Raw genomic sequence first — 14,350 nt, forward strand, 5'->3', positions numbered from 1 at the left:
GTGATGCAATTTAACTTTTTCCTATTGAAACAACATACAAACACGCATGAAAATCGCATGTTGTACTGATGCGTTTGCAAAACGCATCACATTTACAGAAAACATTTCAGGTTTGCATATGTGATATCGGTCTGGGGGCTCCTTCACACAACTGTATGCATTTATACGTTCGCCTATACGCACTGTATATTCGCATGAGTTATTTTTGACCTGATTGAGTTCTCATCTTAATTGGCGTATTTAATGCTATTCACACGGGGCGCTGCTGTGTGAATGTAAAAAGACACACAGAAGTAATGGCAACCAGCGCTGGAGGATCGCTTCTTCCCAGAAGTGATGGGAGGTGCATTTGCCAGAAAAACACCTCGCATCAGCAGGAAAATGCACGTTGGGGAGCGCAATATCACGCTCGCCCCTGCGTGTAGGTAGCCTAAGGGCCTAAACAGATGGCCGAGGGTTGGGATCGTCCTGCTCGCAAAATGTTAACGAAACCATTGATTAGCGTGATTCTCACACGATCTTAATACATGCAAGAAAAAATAGGCCTTGCCCTATTTTTCTCGCCTGTAGACGAGAAAAGATAGGGCACGACCTACCTTCCTGCTTTTTTGACTTGTTCATGCACAAATACACAGCAGCGAGCATATCTGCGCATGTGCCCGTGTATTGAAGCTCTTAAGGCTGCATTCAGTCAGGCCATTGTCACGTGCGATATCTGAATGATTGCAATATGGTCAGATATCACGCGTGAAAAGTTCACATTACTTTCAATGTGTTTTTATCCACACAAGTGACGTTATTCTCGGACCGATGGTACAAGATGGAAGAATCGCTGCATGTCCTACTTTTGGGCAATTCTGTTTCAGAATCGTCCACTATTTCGTATGGCAACAACTAAAAAAATCCCATCGCACTTGCATGTAGATGTGATTTTCCTTTTCTTCCTATTGAAGCAACATGCGATATTCACGCGCTTGAAAAACACGCATAAAATTTGCATGTTGCAGTGATGTGTTTTTCTTGCAAAACACTGCAGAATTGAAAATAGCGGAATCCTGATGGCAATTCCACATCAAAATCTGCAGTCAGCCGTATAGATTCTGGTGCGGAATGCAGAGACGGCATATTCTGCAACACAGTTGCGTGTGAAAGAACCCGTAAGGTCTTTGTACAACGGCAGATAAATTGTCCGTAATGAGTGCCGGTGAAAGACTCCAAGTCCAAAAATCTGTTGATGAATTTACAGTATACTTTATAGGGGTCGGAGCTCCAACTCTCCTGTACACAGCAGATGTAGTTATGATGCTGGCTACCTGCAGCCACCACTAGGGGGAGCTAAGTGCATACTGTTTATACACAGGGGCAGATTTATTAAAACTGCCTAAAATTAAAATACACCTAGAGGAGACAGATAGAAGGTGTGCCAAATTCATCACAGCAGTGTGATAGATTTGGCGCATCATGATAGACATCCAGAAAATAAAGAATTCCAGGATCCATGTAAATTTCATATACGGCTTTATGAAATCCTTTCTAAAAGTCCATAGGATGAAGTGTATGTCAGTTACAGATTCCTGTGATCGAGGAGCCGCGATATGCCTAATATATGAAAAAGGTGAACTCCTCTCTATATATTGGGTGCATTGTGCGCCGATGGAAAGTATATTCAAATACGGGCCGTAGTTAATTTTCCACCTACTGTCTGGTCAAACCCTCTTTTCTAGGCACTTTAAGGGCTTTTACCCACTAGGGTTTTTTTAACGCTGCGATATGGCTGCATTTTTTAACTGCAAATGTCAATGGGACTTTCTAATGTTAAAATCGCATCGCACAAAAATCGCAAGTTTGCGCTTCTGCGATTTTTGTGCGATGCGATTTTAATATTAGAAAAAACACGCATGTGAGCAAAGCCATTGAAATCAATGGGTTCCATTCACTCAGTATGGCACACGCAAATACACCCGTGCGTTATTTCCTAAGGGAAATAACACATATTGAACGTATTAATCTAATAGCCCGTTTCAATGGCTTAGACCAGTGATGGCGAACCTTTTAGAGACCAAGTGCCCAAACTGCAATCCAAAACCCACTTATTTAAAGCACAGTGCCAACACGTCAGGGGGCGGGGCTTATCACGACGTATGATTTTTATCTCCGTCATTCTAAAAAGGAAAGTGCTGTTTCAAAATAGACAGGGTACAGATTTTGACTGCTTTTTGGATGCGGAAATTCTGCAGAATTTGTCACGGAAATTTCTTCTGAGGACATTCTGCAGTATTTCTGCCTTGTATAAACATACTTCAGCGGTAATAGTGACCCCCACGGCGGTCCCAGCGGTAATAGTGACATCCCACATTAGCCCCAGCGGTAATAGTGACATCCCACAGCAGCCCCAGCGGTAATATTTACATCCCACAGCGGCTTCAGCAGTAATAGTGTCATCCCACAGTGGCCCCAGTGGCAATAGTGACATCTCACAACGGTCCCAGTGGTAATAGTGACACCCCACAGCAGCCATAGGTTCGCCACCACTGGCTAAGAGCATCGTTGCGTTTTTTTGCGCACACAATTGCACACAACGTGCGTGTACAGAAAGTATGGGGAAAAAAAACACACTTCCGCATGCAAAAATGCAATGCCCTTTCAGCAAAAGCACAGGGCAAATGCGCGTAAGTAAATATACCCCAAACGTTTTTACCAAAATTTGTGCCATTTTCAGAGTTTAGTATTAATAAATGTATCTAAAAATTATATCAGTCACGGAGTACCACATAATGGCCACGTCACAATCTGTTCTTGAGATCTCTCCTCTGTGTAGCAGAAGGCAACATATTGCTGGCATGGGTAAATGTGGTGACTTAAGTAACATTGACTGTGGGCAGATTGTTTGCACCCAGCAGTGTGGTGCCAATATTTCTGAAATAGTCACATTTGTTGGCTGTTCCTGAACCATGATATCAAGAGTGTATCAAGACTAGCTGAACCTTGACAGACATCCAACAGAAGATCACACAACGGTACTCCACACATAGTGGATATCTGGTATCTCAGCAACGACAGGGTTCAATAGCCAAAGACCAACAAGGGTGCCTCTAATGACCACATGTCGCCTACAAAAACGACTCACATGGGCCCAGGGAAGACGTCAATGGACCTTGAACACATGGCAGAAGGTCCAACTGGTCGGTATTGGTGGTGTCATGCTCTGGGGAGCATTTTCCTGGCATAGTGTAGGACCATTGTTCATCATACCACAATCCTTGAATGGTGAATACTACAGGGACCTGTTAAATGACCATCTGCACCCATATCTTCAGGAAGTCTTCCCCGACCACAGTCCCATTTTTCAACAGGACACTGCTCCGTGTCATTGAGCTCAGATCACTAGGGAGTGGTTGGAGGAACACGGCAATGAATTCTCCACACAGCTTTGGCCCCCAAACTCACCAGAAATATGTTTGGGATATGCAGGACAGAGCTGAGAGCTCTACCCCCACTTATTTGCAAAATGTACACCAACTAATAGAGCTACTGGGTATGGGTCGACTTGAGTATGAGTAATGTTTGCCACCTTGTGGAATCTGTTTTTTAATGTCTGAAAGCCGTGCTCACCCGAAATGGTGGACCACCTGTTGTTGAGTAGGTGTTCCTAATCCAGTGATTGTTCAGTGGAAAAGACAACAAAAACCAAAATATTTGCTTCCATGTGAAGACACTTGAGCCAGACTATGAACTGGACTCCCCAGGCCACCAACTGTTAGAATCTTCATAGATTGGATCAGTCTCCAAGGCCATTGAAGTAGAACGCTGCCTACTATTATAACCCATCGAAACATTAGAGAAATGCAAGGGCCTTGGAGGCAGAGAGTGAGTGGGTCAAAAACAATTTTGATCTTTTAGGCACAGTGTGAAAAAATGAACCAGGTGCGATCCTACTGGAATATCGGCACATAGGAATCTGAATGATGTATTTAACAACCATTGTAAGTGCTGCCTTGAAATAGGAGATTAAAAATAAACTCGGATATACAATCATTGTATCAATCGGTGAAAATGTGTCTGTGCTTCAGAATAAATATCACATTACCTTTAGCTTTTATATAGCTGTTTGTTGGATATTTGACCCTTTCTCTCCTGGTTTCGGTGAAGATGGTATCATGGATATGGGGAAGAAGAATAATGTAACAGTGTTGAAATGTGCTGGGTGATTGTCACTGGCTGAGTATCATATATCCAACCTCATTACATCTGGGCCTGAGGTGACTAAGACTTCCAGGCTGACTCACACACCATCTGTTTAATTAATAAACAGTTATTTGGTCATATGGAAGACGTTTTCCTTATGGTCAGACTAAATGACTAAATTATTCCTGAGTTGTATACAGAATATTAAAATACCCCACTACTCGAAAAACCAAGTATATCGTTATCCAGCTACAATATGTGCTAAATGTTATGGTTTTCCTTGTCGAATTGTAAATTCTCTACATCCCGTTGATTTCTCCAGTGGCAAAAAATTTTTTTATCAAAGGTTTGCCTTGCCTTTGGTACTATAATAGTTACATGGACTTTCTGAGTGTGAGTGTCCTAGCACATCATATTATTATATGCTTTCCTGGCGGGGACTTAAAGAGGTTCTACAGGACTATTTACCAAATTGATGGCCTATCCTTAAGTGTTCAACACTTTGTGACCTTCATGTCAAACTACTTGGTGTCTAAGCGGCTGTTGGTACCATTAGGCATGTGTTATGTTCATGTGGGCAAATAAGCACCGGACCCACACGAACGTGACCAAGAAAGAATGGGGAACACCAGGTGGGCTACAATAGATTTGCACCTCTTCCTATCTACTACTCAAGGTTAGTGACACAAACCTACCTGAGTGGGGACATCGCTCCAATAAAGGGTGGCCCAGCGGTCTTTGGATCTAGGTCCTTGCTGCTCCTAGAAACCACGCACCCAGGATAGGACACATACAGATGCCACCACTGATAGGGACAAATGGAGAGAAAAAGAAGACACACAGAGCCGGAATCACACCATACAGCAGCCAAAATGCAAACATTAGTAGCAGATGTTAATGCTATAAATACCAGGTATTAGTTGACATTTTGATCAAAATATGGAAGCTAGCGGGCCACTTCATTGCTCCTGGCTATACTGCTAGTCCCTATACTAACTAGAAGTGCAGCGACACAACCAAACAGACACAAACCTTTCTTGCAGCCACCACACATAGGGCCTGCTCACACAACACACAGAGAGAGAATGAGAACAGAGACAGCTGAACACACCAACACCTGGGAAGACCACTATATATGTACTGACAGAGAGTGATTGGCTGACACACACACGCACAGCCAGCACAACACCTGAGCAGGAAAACTCCAGAGCTCCTGTAGCATCACAGGTCTCAGGAGACAGACGTGACAGCATGAAAGACCAATATACACACCTCAACCAAGCAGCAACATATGGGAGTTCTAATAGGAATCAAGTCAATTTTTCTTACCTATGCATTGAGTTTAATTTAAGTTAAGATGGACTTAGGGCCTTTTTATATCGATCGATAAATGTTTAGATTCTCACTGGATCGTGGTAATCTGGACGATTCTGTAAATGCTTACATCGACTGAACGATGAAGGATAACTCATTCGCTTATTGTTCAGTCTTCAGTTCCTGTATGCATGAAAATTATGTGCTCATCTATGAACAACTGCCAACTGCCTGTTTACTGTGAATGAAGGTGGGCAGGTTGGAATGATCTCCGGCCCGCACCGCCTCCATTCACTAAGCGATGATCGCTCCTGTCTAAAAGCATAGGAGCGATTTTTGCGGGGACATCTGTGTCCGACAGTTGTCCAGGGTAATAAAATGGATAAGGTTTCCCAGGCCAAAAATTTGTACTGGTATTCATAGACAGCGGCATGCCGCCAGTGGCAGTAGATCATGCAACTGCTATGGGGCTAATGGTGCTGTGGGGCACAGGGCTGGACGTCCCACCGTCCTTCTCGTCAGGCAGCTGCTCCTGAAACTCTGACAGTGCAACTATCTTAGCTCATCAAGGACCTCTTAATGCCACATATCCTGTGCTGCCCAACTCCTCCTCTACCTCTGGCATTTACTGTGTACTCTGAGAACAGTAGACAGCGCTTATCTGTATTCTGTTGGTGGTTTGTAGATTAACAGAATCTGCAATTGGGTAACAAAGAGCACACAGAGTAAAGATTGTTGTACTGCCTGTCTGAGTTTTAGGGCCCAGGGGAAGGCACTATTACTAATTGGGGCACAGAGTGGACACTCTGGGTGCCATAGAGGGATTATGAAGACTAAGTTGGACCATAGAAAAAGTATTATTACTTAGTAGGGCCACAGAAGGCGCACTGTTACTTTGTGGCGCCCCCAAGGGTACACATATACTATGGGGGATACTGAGAGGTTCATTGGGGTAACATCATAATAGGAAACAAATTGTTGAAAACTGAAGTCCTCATAATGGCCTGGGCTGTGGCCGCCCTTTGTCTTCAAAACAGCATCAGTTCTTCTAGGTACACTTACACAGTTTTTGAAGGAACTCGGCAGGGAAGTTATTCCAAAGATCTTGGAGAACTAACCAGAGCTCTTCTGCGGATTTCGGCTTTCTCAAATTCTTCTGTCTCTTCATTTAATCCTAGACAGACGGGATGATGATGAGATCAGGCCTTTGAGGAAGCCATATCATCCCTTCTAGGACTCCTTGTTCTTCTTTACACTGAAGATAGTTCTTAATGACATTGGCTGTATGTCCTGCTGCATAATAGATCTGGAGTCAATCAGATGCCTTCTATTTCTGAATAAAAGTCATACTTTGCAGCATTTTATATATATATATATATATATATATATATATATATATATTTTATTGGAGGGCAAGGAGAGGAGACAATTCTGAGTTTCGCTATGGGACCCCATGAGTTCTACATACTTCCCTGCATAGATCTCCATTTATACTACCTTATGTAGAATTTATGAAGATGTTCTACACATGTCTGCATCCTCCTTGGCGGCTGAATGAACAAATCCATCCTTTGAAATTAATGTCCACCCCTTGTTTCTGTGCTGACTTATTATCTTGTATATTTTTATGGTGGTAAAAGCTTTGTTTTTCTGATACACAGCTCTAGATCATGTGCATAGATGCAGATTTAAAATATTCTGTCTGCCTGCAACTGCCACTAGAGGGAGCTAAATAGCTTACTGCATACTCTTTATTTGTTGAATGCAATAATACAGCAGTATACAGTAGGTTTCTAAAAACCTGAACCTAGCGTTGATCGATGGCAGATGGAATATCTAAGGGGCACCAACTTAATAGCTTACTTTGCAGTTGCAGAAGTGGACCCCATGTAAGTGCCTAAAACCTAAATTTTGGTGTTCTGGACTAAACCACATCACGACCTGCAAATAAGAAAAATCATTGACGTTGCTTCTAAGTCAGCAAAGCTTACCAAGAAGATAGGTTTGCTAACATTTCAATATATACCTCCAACTAATCCCCTTCATGGGGTACAATCTGTGGCTTTGCAAAGTTATGTTTCACTTCGAAGATTTTAATGAAATTCCCTTGCTTTTCCTTGCTTCTCTGCTCCCGAGAGATATCTCCCCTCTCTAGGAATACAGTTTCTTTATTTTTTTTCCCTCATACTCAATTATTTTTAGCAAATATAATCCAACCCAATTTTTTTTGCGGCACACATCTTCAAATCATGCCCTTTTTACCAAAGGCTAATGCTTCAGCTAATGAAACCTGAAGATTATAACACAGAACTGTTGGAACTCTCAGCAACAATTAAGAATTTAATTAAAATACAATAAGATAGTTATTGCTGGGTAATTAAGATGGAATAATTGATAAATGTCCTATTAGCATTTAATAATTACAAATAGAACTGATAACATAAAAGTTATGAAGGAAAAATGACTCTTATATTCAACTGAAAATCATTTAAAAACTAAGCTACAATAATAGATTCCCAAGAAGGTTTATAAACGCCCTTCAAGGACTTGTATGTGAGAGCATGTACTAAATAAGTGCCATTTGATGCTAAGCTTCGGAATCGCTGCAAGGACAGTTCATTATTCCACACGGACACTATTAACCTTGTAGCTATGATTGTTTTGATCCTCAAAGTTTTGGTTTATTCTTTGAAGGGGATAAACATGACATACGAGTGGCACAGACTACGTGGTACATGCGATTATGCCTGCTTGGTCCTAGTGCAATACATAACCTACATTCAGGGCTGGATTTACATCTCTTTAGCCTCTAGACATTACTTAAAGCTACATGCTTACTGAAACTGGGGCAGGTTATAACTTCAGATCCCTGCAGAACACAGGTGGTATGGAGCCAATTTAACACATTTGCTGGCACAGCACAAAAATATTATAAGTGCCCACCACCCTTCTCACATTCAGTGGAAATAACGTGGCCAGCAGAATTAAAGAGGTTGTGCTAAGATATCATCCCCTTTTCCTATGCCCTACTAAGGCATATGAACATCCTCCGCATGGGATCCCCCTCTATGTCCCAGAACGAAGAGCCACTCAGTAAAAGCGGCATCTTCTGTCATGCTATAATACTACATTTCTCCTGCAATGGACCCCGCAGGGGAAACACGAGGCTGGCCTCAGCTTTCCTGGTCATGATCAACTATTGCTGGGGTGCCAAGAGCGGGACTTGGGGCAAGCCCGTATTCTTAAAAGGGTTATGCATCTTGGCATAGCTCCCTTAAGCCTAGTACCTTTTTCTCATTACTTTTTTACTCAGCAATCCCCGAATAGGGTGTAGCAGCCACATATGCTGCCCTATAAATACCTCAGGGTCAGATGCCATTGGGCTTGCCACCAATGGGCCAGTCACAAATACTACCAGAGAGCACATTATATCCATATATCCCAACAGGGCATATGTACAGGGATAGTACAATACATGAAACCCCTTTATGTTTCCCTATGACATTGCTGTTTATGTACTTCCCTAATACATTCTGTAACATGGCGTGTCAAGCCAGGGAATAAAATCTTTGTACATACTACGGAACACATGAAGATAACTCTGATCAAAGGTCACCTGGCTAGATTAGATAAACTGTGGGTGGAAGTAATGACACTGACAACTTCTTTAGTTTCACTTGCATATAATAGGCTCTGCCCACAATGGCACTAGCTTACAGGAATCCATTACACTGTTCCGTTTCATTAGTTATGCCAAGTGTGGATAGGGACTTGTTAATCAGTTTTTAGTAAGTTATACTGTAACTGAACCCCTTGGTGAAATGTATACTGTCAGCTGGGATGTATCATGATTCACATATACACTAATGATGGAAGGGGGCATTGTCTCAAACAAAGGAAGAAATTCTGTTAAAAGCTATTACCCCATTTTATTTGCTCTTGTAGAGTCTATTGTAGGGTTCAAGAATATAGGAACACTCCATTGGGATGAGGGGCATAGCCATAGGGGGTGGAGAAGTAGCAGTTGCACCCAGGCTCTGTTGCTTTAGGTGACCCATGTGCCACATAAGAAGACGCTACGTGTAATGGATTTTGCACTGGGGCTCAAGGTCATCAAGGTCATCAGAGTTATGCCTCTGTCATTTAAGATGTACTAAAAACATGTACAAGAATGCTCTTTCATCCAATAGCTATTTTTCCTGTCGTGTCGAGCAATTTTTGAAATAATCTATTAGGGAGTGACTGACCTGATTTTAAAAAATAATTGTAGATCGGGAATTCCATTTACGACTTCAATTAAAATCAATAAGAGTAAATTGGGTTCTCTAATTTGACCTTCTTGAACATCAATGCAGGTGGTGGTTGTGGCCCAGTGGTTAGCACTGTTGTTTTGAAGTGGAGAGGTCTCAAGGTCAATTCCCTATCAAGGTCAGATTCAAACCTGGAACTCCAGTACTGCAAGGCAGCAGTGCACAGCTAATACATCTGTCCTCTCTACTCAAAAGACAGACAATATTTTGGGATGATCCAATCCGATTTAGCAAAAATCGGCCTGGCTAAACACGATGAGCAACACTACTCTCCTGGTCCCCCCATACACATTACATGCTCAGCTTGAGAGTTGGAGAGGGGAAGAAAATTTCTACTAGGCATTTCTGGTAGCGGCTGAGAACAAGAAGGACAGGAGAGTTGAAAGCCAACTGCCTGATCCTTAACCCCTTACGGACATGGCCTATTTTGGGCTTAAGGACACAATGATTTTTGGGGGATTTTCATTTCCATATTTCAAGAGCCATAACTTTTTTATTTTTCCATCGACACGGCCGTATAAGGGCTTGTTTTTTGCGTCGTGAAGTATAGTTTTTATTAGTACCATTTTTGGGTGCATATAATGTATAATGTATTGTAAAACGTTTATTATGTATTTTTTGAGAGCAAGGAGAGAAAACACATCAATAATACCATTGTGTTTTATTTTTATTGTTTTACAGCGTCAATCAAACAGCATAAATGACACAACACATTTTTTTTCTGTGGGTCCGTACGATTACAACGATCCCAAAAACATTATAATTTTGTTAGGTTTTTCCAAATTTGCACAATAAAAACCCTTTTTTTAGGAAATTATAATTATTTTTGCATCGTTACATTCAAAGTCGCATAATATATCTTTTTTTCCATGGATGTGGCTCTGCGTGGCCTTCTTTTTTGCATCACGACCTGTAGTTTTTATTTGTACTATTTTGGGTTTACATATAGCTGTTTTGATTTTTTTTTATTGCGCTTTTTAGAAGTAAAATGAATTTTGCCTACGTTTTTTTTTACGTCTTTTGCTGCGCAGGATAATTAGTGTGCTCAAATTATTGTACAGGTCGTTACATACCACATATGTGGGGTTTTGCTTAAATGTTTAATTATTTCATACAAATAGGGGAAAATTAGCAAAAAGATTTTTTTATGTTTTTTTTACACTATTTCTTTAGTTTTTTGCACAATTTATGTCCCTGTAGGGAACTTGTACCATAACACCTATGATCGCTATGGTAAGACATTGCAGTACGTATGCCCTGCAATGCCTTATCGCTGGTTATAGCGATCATAGGCATTGTCAAACCAGGATGCCTGTAGCTGGCATCCTGTTGCCATGACAACCCATCGTCCCTCTGCGATTACATACATTGCTATATAGATTGCAGCGTGTAAAGGCTTAACAGCGGTGGTCGCTGGTCCGATGCACCCCGCTGTTGCAGCAGGAGGCCGACTATCAGTAATAGCTGACTCCCGCTGCCGAATGCCGCGGGATCTCTTCAGATCCCACGAGATCCACATGACATAAGGTTATGTAATGTTGCCTTAAGTACCATCCTGCCATGACGTAACCTTACGTCCGGTGGCGGGAAGGGGTTAATATCCCCAAGATCTGCCATTGGGGGAGAATCGTGGGGCATCTGTACTCCACTCCTGCTGAAATCGGCAGATTCCATTCATCTGCAAAACACCAGCAGAATGCAGGTAGGCTCCAATGTTAGGGCGCCTACCCACTCGATCTCGCATTGCTAGAAAAAATATCCCTAGTGGGTAGACACCCTTATACTGGATGGGATGGGGGCGCTAGGTCTAATATGAGTAGAGAGCAATGAACAGAAATACCAGCAATTTACAGAGCATAAAAGCCTTGTGTCGTGCAGAGTGGTAAGCTCTCACTCACAACCTGAAGGTTGCAGGTTAAATACCCACATGGTTCTGGTAGCCAGCTCAAGGTTGACTCAGCTGTCCATTCCTCTGAGGTCAGTAAAATAAGTACCCAGCTTGGAGGGGGTTAACAAATAAATTACCTGAAAGCTCTGTGGAATAAGTTGGAGCAATACAAATGATAATATTTTTTTTTTATATAACTGGAAACAAAGTGAAACAACATAGAAGGTTTTAGTATGGTGCCCCCTATCGTGACTGGCCAAGATGCTTTGGGCACTGTGCATGTGTCACTCCACATCCTGGTTGACCCTGATGCAGAGGGTAGATCAGTAACAGTAGCTGGAACGAAGGCAGTAGTGTGAGATAATTCCATCTGACAGCAAATATGGAACTGGTTTATGGCCCATTTCGTCTATACCATTAGGGTCAGGTTAAAGCAGGTACAAAAAGGGCAGCCTCTGCCAAGCGGTGCACACCGCAGCTCACAGTACAGTTGACAATGCAGACAACAGATTTCCTGATCTCATCAATTACAATGCAGTGTAAATTAATTTAAGAATAAAGGACATGCTTATTATTTCCCATATAAATCTGGCCACTGGGGGCACTGTTTCATTGAAAAGTTTGGCTAGTGTTTCATTTTGTATCATCCTCCCAGATCAATAACTACAAATAGGCCGCCTGTAGACGGCCGGGTCGGATCCTGCTACGACAATTCTCGCAGCGGGATCCGACCTGCGCCCCTGCAGGGACCAGTGTGGGTCTCACCTGCTCCCACGGCTCTGGCTCTGTGATGTGCCGGCTGCCATCCAGCCATCAGATGCACAGAGTGGAGCCGGTGGCCTGGGAGTGACATTTCTGTGCGGGCCTCTGCAGGACCCGCACGGAAATAGAATATGCTGCGATTTATTTCCGCGTGCGATTTCACGTAGACAAATCGCGGCCGTCTGCCTAGCATTGCGTTTTCTAATGCAATCCTATGGCAGCGGCCACGGGCAGAAATTCTGCGGGAAATCCCGCCGCGGAATTTCCGCCCCATGTGCAGGGGGCCTATAAGCAGAAAACTACAGTTCCTTTAATGATGTGACTTTCGGTAATATATTTGTATTTGATGCCCAGAAATAGCACACAAAAAACAACTGTAGCATAAAAATATATATCTTTACATCAAAATTACCATAAAAGATTGACTCTAAAAAGTGAAAACCCAAAAGGATGCAAAGATACCTTTGGACTTTGAGGACAAATTCACGTGGGACGGAAATGCTGTGGGTTTTTTACCTGTGGAATTGCGCTGGAAATAGCAGGCGAGTGGATGAAGATTTTACCAACTTTCGACCACAAGCTGCGGAGATTGTGTGCTGCGGAATCCACGGCCCGTCCGATATGTCAATTGCGGATGGGCTACTGGTCGTAAGGCTTCCATTAATTTCAATGCAAGCCGTCCACACGAAATATGCAGGAAAATGGCGCATGCTGCGTTTCTTCATCCTCCAGCAGAAACCGCAATTGGTTTGCGCTCGTGTGCATGAAGATTCTTTTCTGCACCGCATGCCATGGAGGGTTATTGCTGCGGAATCTGAAAGCAAACGTCTGCTCTGGATTCCGCAGCAAAAATCCGCCCGTGTGAATTAGGCCTTAACAGACTATTTAGCCTAATGAGGTCCAGATGTCTTTTCATGTAATTTTGCATTTGCGCATGCATTAAGTGTGCAGCTTTGTACACTTCCCATAGACTTCTACAGGGACCCTTGCTGCGCCAATGCGCACAAAAATAGGAAATGACTAATTCCCTTGCAAAGGGGGAAAAAATTCATAGTGAAAATACACATTAGAAATTGATTTACTGTATATTTTAACCCTTTCCAATCCACTGTCTGACGTCTTAAGACATTATGATTTAAAGGAGATGTCCCGAGGCAGCAAGTGGGTCTATACACTTCTGTATGGCCATAATAATGCACTTTGTAATGTACATTGTGCATTAATTATGAGCCATACAGAAGTTATAAAAAGTTTTATACTTACCTGCTCCGTTGCTAGCGTCCTCGTCTCCATGGTGCCGACTAATTTTCGCCCTCCGATGGCCAAATTAGCCGCGCTTGCGCAGTCCGGGTCTTCTCCTCTTCTCTATGGGGCTCTGTGTAGCTCCGCCCCGTCACGTGCCGATTCCAGCCAATCAGGAGGCTGGAATCGGCAATGGACCGCACAGAAGCCCTGCGGTCCATGAAGACAGAGGATCCCGGCGGCCATCTTCAGCAGGTGAGTATGAAGACGCCGGACCGCCGGGATTCAGGTAAGCGCTGTGCGGGTGGTTTTTTTAACCCCTGCATCGGGGTTGTCTCGCGCCGAACGGGGGGGGGGGTTTAAAAAAAAAAAACCCCGTTTCGGCGCGGGACATCTCCTTTAAGGCTGTACAGCTCCGATTTTGGAAGACGTCCGTCGGCGTTTTCTTACTGTATATTGCCAGCCTCTCTGCTGTCGGAGTCTATCCAACGTTTCACCTCATGCAGTACTGGGTTCAGCCAGCAGATAGCGCCATTGTATAACGGCAGAAAAAGAGTAAGCCCCCTAGGAAAACCAGGATACAAATTGGATTGGAAAGGGTTAAAATCCGCTCCACAAGTGAATTTCCTTGAGTAATATGCCTGCAGCA

This window comes from Eleutherodactylus coqui, chromosome 8 (assembly GCF_035609145.1).
Source record: "Eleutherodactylus coqui strain aEleCoq1 chromosome 8, aEleCoq1.hap1, whole genome shotgun sequence".
Classification (NCBI taxonomy): Eukaryota; Metazoa; Chordata; class Amphibia; order Anura; family Eleutherodactylidae; genus Eleutherodactylus; species Eleutherodactylus coqui.